This window comes from Mobula birostris, chromosome 1 (assembly GCF_030028105.1).
Source record: "Mobula birostris isolate sMobBir1 chromosome 1, sMobBir1.hap1, whole genome shotgun sequence".
Taxonomy (NCBI): domain Eukaryota; kingdom Metazoa; phylum Chordata; class Chondrichthyes; order Myliobatiformes; family Myliobatidae; genus Mobula; species Mobula birostris.
The window spans coordinates 52,525,528-52,534,592 of NC_092370.1; positions in this window are offsets into that span (position 1 = coordinate 52,525,528).

Sequence of the window (9,065 nt, forward strand, 5' to 3'; positions counted from 1 at the left end):
AAGAATACACATAGATGTTAGCTGTCCTTGTGATCAGCAGTTGGTCTGCCACCTGTCTTCGGGAGAGAGAGAGATAAGGAAGACAACGGAACAGCATTTGGAGATGTGTAATGAAGGGACGGGAGAGAGAGCTGTCTAGAGCGGCTCCCCCTTTGAACCCTGAACTGTTTGAAGTGATGGACAGGCGATACCCCAGCAGGGGGATAAAAAGGGACAAGTTCGCTAAGGCAAGACACACACGACACCCAAGGTAACGAGACCCTGGAAGCGGTACGCCTCTCACAAGTCGGTGGGAAGTTCTTGGACGGCTGATCGCGGGATCAGCCTTAGACGCTCAGAGTGGAAAGGCACGATCGGCGGGAACCTGGTGTGTGTCCACCCTTGCCTGGGTGCCAGGTTCAGCGCAGAGAAACGGTCATATCTGGAAACGGAGGGGTCACGGTCGGTGACCTCAGATAACATCACAAAGGGCTCGCCCGACAGCTGACTGCGAAGGTCTGTGTGTGGAAGCTGTGTTGAATATTCATTCGTTTTGCTCTCTCTCCTCCCCGCTCACTGTCCATCGCCATGGCAACGATTACTGCGAACTGAACTAAATTGAACTGGACTTTGTGTCACTTCGAAACTGGTCATTTACCCCTAGACAATGATAGAGCTTGATTGATCCTGGTATCTTAATTCTGTGTACATGTGTGTTTATCATTGCTGAACTGTTGCATTCATTATCCTTTTAATTAGAGTACTGTGTTGCTTGTTTCTTTAATAAAACTTTCTTAGTTCTAGTAATCCAGACTCCAACTGAGTGATCCATTTCTGCTGGTTTGGCAACCCAGTTACGGGGTACGTAACACAAGTGGGTTTCTCATCCGCGATTTTGAACACTAAATTTGGGACGGAGTAAATTGATTGAGTCAAAATTCCCGAAAGAAAGAAAAGACAAACAGCAGAAATGGAGGCTGAGGAATTTATAAAGGCACCAACCTTGGAGGCATTAGAGGATGCCAGGAAATCAGAATTGGCAGCTGTGGCCAAACGGTTGAATCTTGCTAAGGGGAAGTCGACAATGAAGAGAGAGGAGATACACAGAGCTATCATAGAGCACTATGTATCTAAAGGTGTGTTTCCCCAAGGCGAGCTGGAGGTGGTGTCTATTGAAAAACCTGCCGGAGACGCGGTACAGGTGCAGCTTGAAAAACTGAGACTCGAGCACGAGTTCCGGGTACGGCAGTTGGAGCAAGAAGAGAAGGAAGAGAAGCAAGAGAGAGAGGCAAGAGAAAGAGAAAGAGTTAGAAAGGCAGGAAAGAGAGAGGGAGAGAGAGAGACAGTGGGAGCGAGAGGAGAAACAGAGGGAAAGGGAATTCGAGCTGGAGAAGTTAAAGATAAGGGCAGAGCAGGGGCTCGTGCCGAACCAAGGTGGAGGGTTCCGGGCAACCCAGGAGGTTAGGCTGGTTCCCCCATTTGACGATACCGATGTGGATCGGTACTTTCTCCATTTTGAAAAAGTGGCTATAAGTCAGGAATGGCCAAGGGATAAGTGGGTTGTTTTGCTTCAAAGTGTACTGAAAGGGAAAGCCCAAGAAGTTTACTCAGCTCTGTCCGCGGAAGATGCCCAGAGGTATGAGGTGGTGAAAGAGGCCATCCTCAGGATTTATGAGTTGGTCCCGGAGGCGTACCGGCAGAGGTTCCGGAATGCGAGGAAGCAGTGGGACCGCACGTATTTAGAGTTTGCCCGTGAGATGCAGACATATTGTGAGCGTTGGTGCGCCTTGAAGGGGGTAGAGGGGGATTATGACAGACTGCTACAGCCGATCCTGATTGAGCAGTTTAAAGGTTGTGTCCCTCAGGGTATGAGACCCTACCTAGATGAGAAAGAGACAGCCACGTTAGCCGCAACTGCTAAGTTAGCGGATGAGTATGCATTGACGCATAAAATGAAGTTTGCCCCGAGTAAAGGCTACCAGAAGGGTAGTCAGGACGGCGGGGAGAGTCCGCCGGAAAAGTCAGAAAGTAAGCCGGGGACTAGTGAGAAGGATAAGGTAGATCGGGAGCAGTCTGGTAGGAAGTCTCCTGGGGTCGTCTGTTATAATTGCGGGAAAGTCGGACACTTTGCGTCCAGGTGCTTTGCCCCAAAGAAGGAGACGGGAAAAGGGAAAACAGCGATTTTGACTGGCTGTATCGAGCTGGTAAGCGAACCGCTAGGACAGGACAGGTCTGCCAAAGTTCAGGAAGGGCGCGAGGAGTTTATCTCGGCCGGATTGGTGTCGGTGAAGGAAGGGTTAAAACCAGTCCCAGTGCGGATCTGGAGAGACACGGGAGTGTGTCAGTCACTAATACTGAAGAGTGTATTAGAGTTTAGCTCAGAGACCCAGACTGGGGAGGTAAAGGTCAAAGGTGTTGGGGAAGGGACAGAGTCAGTCCCTTTGCACCAGATACACTTACAAAGCATCCTGGTCTCTGGACTAGTCACGATCGGGGTGAGGTCCGAATTACTGATGAAAGGCGTGGAAGTCTTACTCGGTAATGATGTCGCCGAGGGAATCGTGTTCCCAGTCGTGAGATTGACAGGTCAGCCTGCCAGCATTGAGGCCCCGCCCATGGACTCACAGGTTCATCATGGGGCTGCGGTAGTAAATTTAGCTGAGATGTTTCTGCCAACCTTGTACGAGAAGGGGGTAGAAAATGAAAAGAAGGAGTGTAGTGAGACAAGAGGTAGTGAGGGAGCTGGGACAGACATAGCATTAGCCAGGAAAGAATTTGTGCAGGTGCGGGAGCGAGATGAGGGGCTGATGGTTTTGGCAGAGACAGCTCTCTCTGACACAGACTTGACAAGGGAACTAGTAGGCTATTGTGTGGAGGAGGAAGTGCTAAGGAAGAAAGGGAGACCAAGTGCCGTGCCCGCAGATGAGGAATGGGGGGTGGTGCAAAAGAGTTATGGGGATGAGGTTTTTAACCTGGCCCACAAGGTACCCCCCGGTAGACATTTTGCGGTGCTGGAGGGAACAGTTGGTGGAATCATGAAAGAGGTTTACCGGCTGCCCAGGAGGAAGGATGTTATTGATTATGACCGACGCGAACTGAGACGATCACAGGCTTTTGATATGCTAACAAACCTAGTCGATATTAGCGCGGAAATCAATGAAGCTAGGATTCCCTTGATAAGAGAAAAAAACCATTTTGAAAAGATGAGTATGGTATCGACCAGATGGGAGAAGGCTATTATTTTGGCCAGGTCCGCTGATAAGGTCTCTCCCTTAATCCCCGAACAAAGCGACTCTTTAGGAGAAGTAATTAAACGACTCACACCCGTGTGTTTGACTGTCCCGAGGCGATGCAAAGAACTGGGACGTTGGGTGGTGTCTGTTACAATAGGGCAGCCTAGTAAGCAACAGCCATATAGAATGAGTAATTCAGTGACTAAAGGGCTGACGAACACAGAGGTGTGTATTGGCAATTTAATACGGCTGTCTGAAGCCAGCTTGATAGTGAACCTTGAAAAAAATGAGTTCGGCCACACGAAGGTCACTTACTTGGGAATTGTGGTGACGCAGGGGCAGCTGGCAGCGATGCAAGCTACAGTGCAGGCTATCGCTGACCTCCCAACCCCGACAGACAAGAGGGCCCTCAGAAGGCTCTTGGAGATGGTGGGGTACTGTAGGAAGTTTTGCCATAACTCTGCGGTCACTACCCCTCCCCCTCCTACTAAGCCCTTGCGAGAGAAAACTAAGTCAGAATGGGACGACCCTTGTTATTGTGGTGCAGGACAAAACCAAATGAGAGGTTACATTGATCGCAATTCATCAGTGTTTTTGGCCACTATGAAGTTTGCTAAGTTGGAGCCTGGTCTAAGGGATTATTAATAACACATATAAAAGGAACAGAAAATGTGATGGCTGACTGCCTGTCAAGGTGTTGATAACTTCAAACTCGCTGTATTAGCCAAATAGCTGATAAAGATGTATATTTGTGTGTGTATCAAATAATGTGTTCATGTTCGTAATTTTTACCCCCCCGGTAAAAATCCTTAATGGGGGGAAGTGTGACAAGAATACACATAGATAAGATGTTAGCTGTCCTGTGTGATCAGCAGTTGGTCTGCCACCTGTCTTCAGGAGAGAGATAAGGAAACACAATGAAACAGCATCTGGAGATGTGTAATGAAGGGACGGGAGAGAGAGCTGTCTAGAGCGGCTCCTCCTTTGAACCCTGAACTGTTTGAAGTGATGGACAGGCGATACCCCAGCAGGGGGATAAAAAGCGACAGGTTCGCTAAGGTGACACACACACGACACCCAAGGTAATGAGACCCTGGAAGCGGTGCGCCTCTCACAAGTCGGTGGGAAGTTCTTGGACGGCTGATCGCGGGATCAGCCTTAGACGCTCAGAGTGGAAAGGTACGATCGGCGGGAACCTGGTGTGTGTCCACCCTTGCCTGGGTGCCAGGTTCAGCGCAGAGAAACAGTCGTATCTGGAAACGGAGGGGTCACGATCGGTGACCTCAGATGACGTCACAAAGGGCTCGCCCGACAGCTGACTGCGAAGGTCTGTGTGTGGAAGCTGTGTTGAATATTCATTTGTTTTGCTCTCTCTCCTCCCCCCACTGTCCATCACCATGGCAACAATTACTGCGAACTGAACTAAATTGAACTGGACTTTGTGTCACTTTGAAACTGGTCATTTACCCCTAGACAACGATAGAGCTTAATTGATCCTGTTATCTTAATTCTGTGTACATGTGTGTTTATCATTGCTGAACTGTTGCATTCATTATCCTTTTAATTAGAGTACTGTGTTGCTTGTTTCTTTAATAAAACTTCCTTAGTTCTAGTAATCCAGACTCCAACTGAGTGATCCATTTCTGCTGGTTTGGCAACCCAGTTACGGGGTACGTAACAAGGCCAACATGTCACTTTCCTTCTTAACCATTGGTGCACTTGCATGTTTGCTTTTGGTGACTGGTGTACAAGATACAAGGTCCTTTCATATGCCAACATTTTGCATTCTGTTGCCATTAACAGGCTGCCATCAGGTACCAAACAGGTTCCATTATTGTAGATGTCCATAAATCAAATGTTGTGCTTAAGTCAGAAAATACACAAAAATCACTCAATTTGATAACCATATCTCACCTGTATGGTAATGAGTGGCATCAGATATGGGAAGTGCAGTATAATATCAACAAATGTCACCTCAGCAGGAAAAACAAAATGGCAGGGTGTTATTTGCAGCCGTCCCCAGCTTTCGAACATCTGTGTTAATAACATCCCTGCAGATGAAAGAGCTCTCATAAGAATGACCAATTACAAAAAGTGAAGGGAGAGAAAACTGTCCATTGTCCATAGGAATAAGCATGTGTAAATGTAACCCTCATGTTCGGCCAGCATGTGTTTGTCTAAGGGAAGACAGCCTCTGGCCCAGCCAAACTGAGAAATCTCATTTGTGTGGATGCAGCATGATGTGTAGCCCGATTACAAATCCATACTGCAAAACATCAGACAGTACACCATATGCAATTAAACGACTGAGCTTTATAATTCTTAATCTGACTATGGGGTTAGTAAAGAAAACAAAAAGTAAAAGGGCCCATTTTAATGAAACAGCCTAATGTGCACATTGGAGCTCAGGGTTCCATCCATTCGTTCCCCATCGACCTCCTCCAAGCATTGTTGACTCCCAGATCCCAGCTCCAAGTCCACTCCATCCGGTGGTCTACCAACTCTCCCCACTTGCGTCTTCTCTCTTCATCTCTCGCCGACAAAATGCCGCGAGTCTCTTTCCTCAGACACACAAGAAGATACAACTTGCCTCTCATTGGATGGCGCACATTCCAAAGTCCCCATTATCTCTAGTCATAACCGAAACACTGCTGCTACCGAGAAACCATTACATTAGTAGTGAAACATTACAGAAAGGCCATTACATTAGCAGTGCAACCTTACAGAGTGTTACACTCTCCCCCCACCAAATTTAGTCATGCCCTCATGATTTTGCGATAATTCGCCAACTCTTACTGCAAAGCACAAGGTCCAACCCAGGTGTAAAAGGTAGTGACATAGCTCCCCAAAATGGTAGGGGCCACACTCTGTTCCCCCAGTGCTACATAAGCAGCCTATCCAGTGGTCTCCTAATTCACTGAGACCTCCATTCCCCCTCACCTAACTCTTCAGGTTCCCACACTACTGGGGATACTTCTGGTCTAACTGGCGAGGCCTCCCCGGGCCTATAACTGCTGCCCACCTGCAACTCGGACCCCACTGTCCCATGGCAAAGTCCCGATTCATCCCTTGCAGGGTCGCGCTGCAACCCAGGCTGTCCACAGATAGCCCTCCCAATTTCATCTGACCCAGCGGGAGAAGGGCTGGGAATCTCTTCCTCAGTCAATGGGGAGTTAGCAAAAGACAGTATATACCACATATCCAGGTCCTCATTCTCCGAGTCAGTATCCCTCTCAGGGGTGGGTGCCGGCTTAACTTCCCCTACTGTTGGCTCTGCAGTAACCTCGTGTTTCCACAGAATCCTCTTACCAGATGTAGGCTCCAGATCGGGCTCTGGATCAACCTACACCTCTTGTCCCATTGGCAGAAAGTGATCCCGATGGAGAATCTTGACAGGCCCATTCCTATCCTCTGGTTTCACCCGGAAAACTGGCAGGTTTGGCATCTGACTCTTCAACACATAGGGTGTAGCCGCCCATTGATCAGCCAGCTTATGCTTCCCAGGTAGGCCCAGATTTCCTTATGAGGACTCGGTCTCCCAGCAGGAGTTGGGAGAACCTCACCTTTTGATCAAGCCTCCTCATTTCCTTGATTCTGCTTGGCAGCCACGACCCCAGCTAATTTAAAAGCCCCTTTCAGCTCCCTTCTCATATTAGACACGTACATCAGTTAAGTCTTTGGTGCCAAGTCACCCTCATCAGTCCCAAAACAAAGATCAATGGGCAACCTCACCTCACGCCCAGACATCAGATAACATGGCGAGTACCCGGTAGCCTCATTTCGGGTACAGTTGTAACTGTGGACCAGATGTCCAATATTTTGACTCCACCTGCTCTTCTTGCTGATCTTCAGGGTCTGGAGCATGTCTAGCTAGGTCTGATTAAACCTCTCGGGCTGGGGATCACCCTGAGGATGCTAGGGAGCGGTCCTCGACTTCTCGACTCCAAGCATGCCCAGTAACTCATGGATGAGACTGCTTTTGAAATCCCATCGCTGATCATTATGTACCCACCTGGGAAGGCCATAATAAATGAAATACTTCTCCCATAACACTTTGGCCACGATAGATGCCCTCTGGTCCTTGGTAGGAAAAGCCTGCGCATATCTGGTGTAGTGGTCCATCCTGACTAAGACATTCGCCGTGTTGCTGGCATTAGATTCTATTGACAGGAAATCCATACACACCAGGTCCAGAGACCCCGCACTCTGCAAGTGGGACAAGGGAGCTGCCTGTGTAGGCAGCATCTTCTGCTGTATGCATCGAATGCACGACTTGCAGTATTCTTTGACCTCTGACTTCATTCAGGGCCAGGAAAAGTGATCTCTGAGCGATCCATAGGTCTTTTCAACCCCCAATGTCCAGAATCATCATGAAGTGACTTCAAAGTCATCCTCCGATACTTCTCTAGCAGAACCAGCTGACAACGCCAAGGTCGGTCCAGGGGTGACGTGATCCGGTGTAGGATCTGGTTCCACAACTCCAACCAAGGCCATTCTCTCAGTAATGGAGTCATCACCGTGTGTTGTGTCTTTTCTGCCTGAGCCATGTCTCCCTTTTCAACTGCTGACCAAATGGTACCGATGTCCAGATCATCTCGCTGAGCAGCTGCCACTTCCCCAGAACTCAATTCCGGCTGCTGATTTGTCTTCAGAACCGTCAGGTTACATTAAACTTGTGGAATGGCATCATCGGAAGCTCCCAATTGATCCACTGCTCGATCCTGCCCCTTCCTCCCCTCTGCATTCACTGCGATGGCAAACTGACACATGGCCTTCACCCCCGGGGCAGGAACGCTCTCCCACTCCTCGTTCCTGTCCAGTCCCTCATGTGCCCATCAGAACAAAGCATCAGCGTCAATGTTCCTACTTCCCGGCCGGTACTTCAGGCTGAAATCATAGGCAGACAACGCCGCCAACCATTGATAGCCTGTGGCATCCAGTTTCACCGAGGTCAGCATATAAGTTAGGGGATTGTTGTCCATCCTCACGTCAAATTTGGCACCATAGAGTTAGTTACTCAGCTTATCCACTACTGCCCATTTCAATGCCAGAAACTCCAACTTGTGCATGGGATAGTTTTTCCTCAGAGGGCAACAGACTCCAGCTGACAAATGCAACGGATCTCAACCCGGTGACCTGATCCTGATACAGGGTGCCTCCAATCCCTCTCGGCTGGCATCTGTGCACAGTACATACTGCAATCGGGGGTCCACAAAAGCCAGCACCGGCACCTAGATCAGCAGCTAATTCAGCGACTGAAAGGCCTCTTCACATTTTATATCCCACCTTGGTCCAGAGGGCTCCAACAGGCTAGGATACTCTCCACCCTCCTGTCCTTTTTCTCCCTCTCTTTCTTCCCCGGGGGGAGGGGTAACTGCACAGAAGCTGATTTAATGGGTGACTCACTTTCGCATAGCCCTTCACGAACCTCCAATAGTAACCACAGAACTCGAGGAACATGCGCAGAGTGCTCACTGTCTGAGGTCTTGGACAGGTGGCCACCGCCTCTATCGTAGCTACACCACCCCGTGAGACTATGTGCCCAACATAGCTACAGACGTTTTGCAGAACTGGCACTTGTTCAGGGAAAGTTTTAACCCTTCAGCTTTCAGGTGGCCCAGCACCTTCAACAACCTCACTTCATGTTCTTCCAAGCTGGACCCAAACACTATGAGATCATCCAGATACAACAATACCTCAGGCAAATTCATATCCCCCACTGTCTTCTCCATGATCCGCTGGAAGGTTGCAGGAGCTCCCAATACACCCTGGGGCATCCTTTCGAACTGGAAGAATCCCAGGGAACATATAAATGCCGTCTTCTCTTTGTTAGCCTCACTCATGGGGATCTGG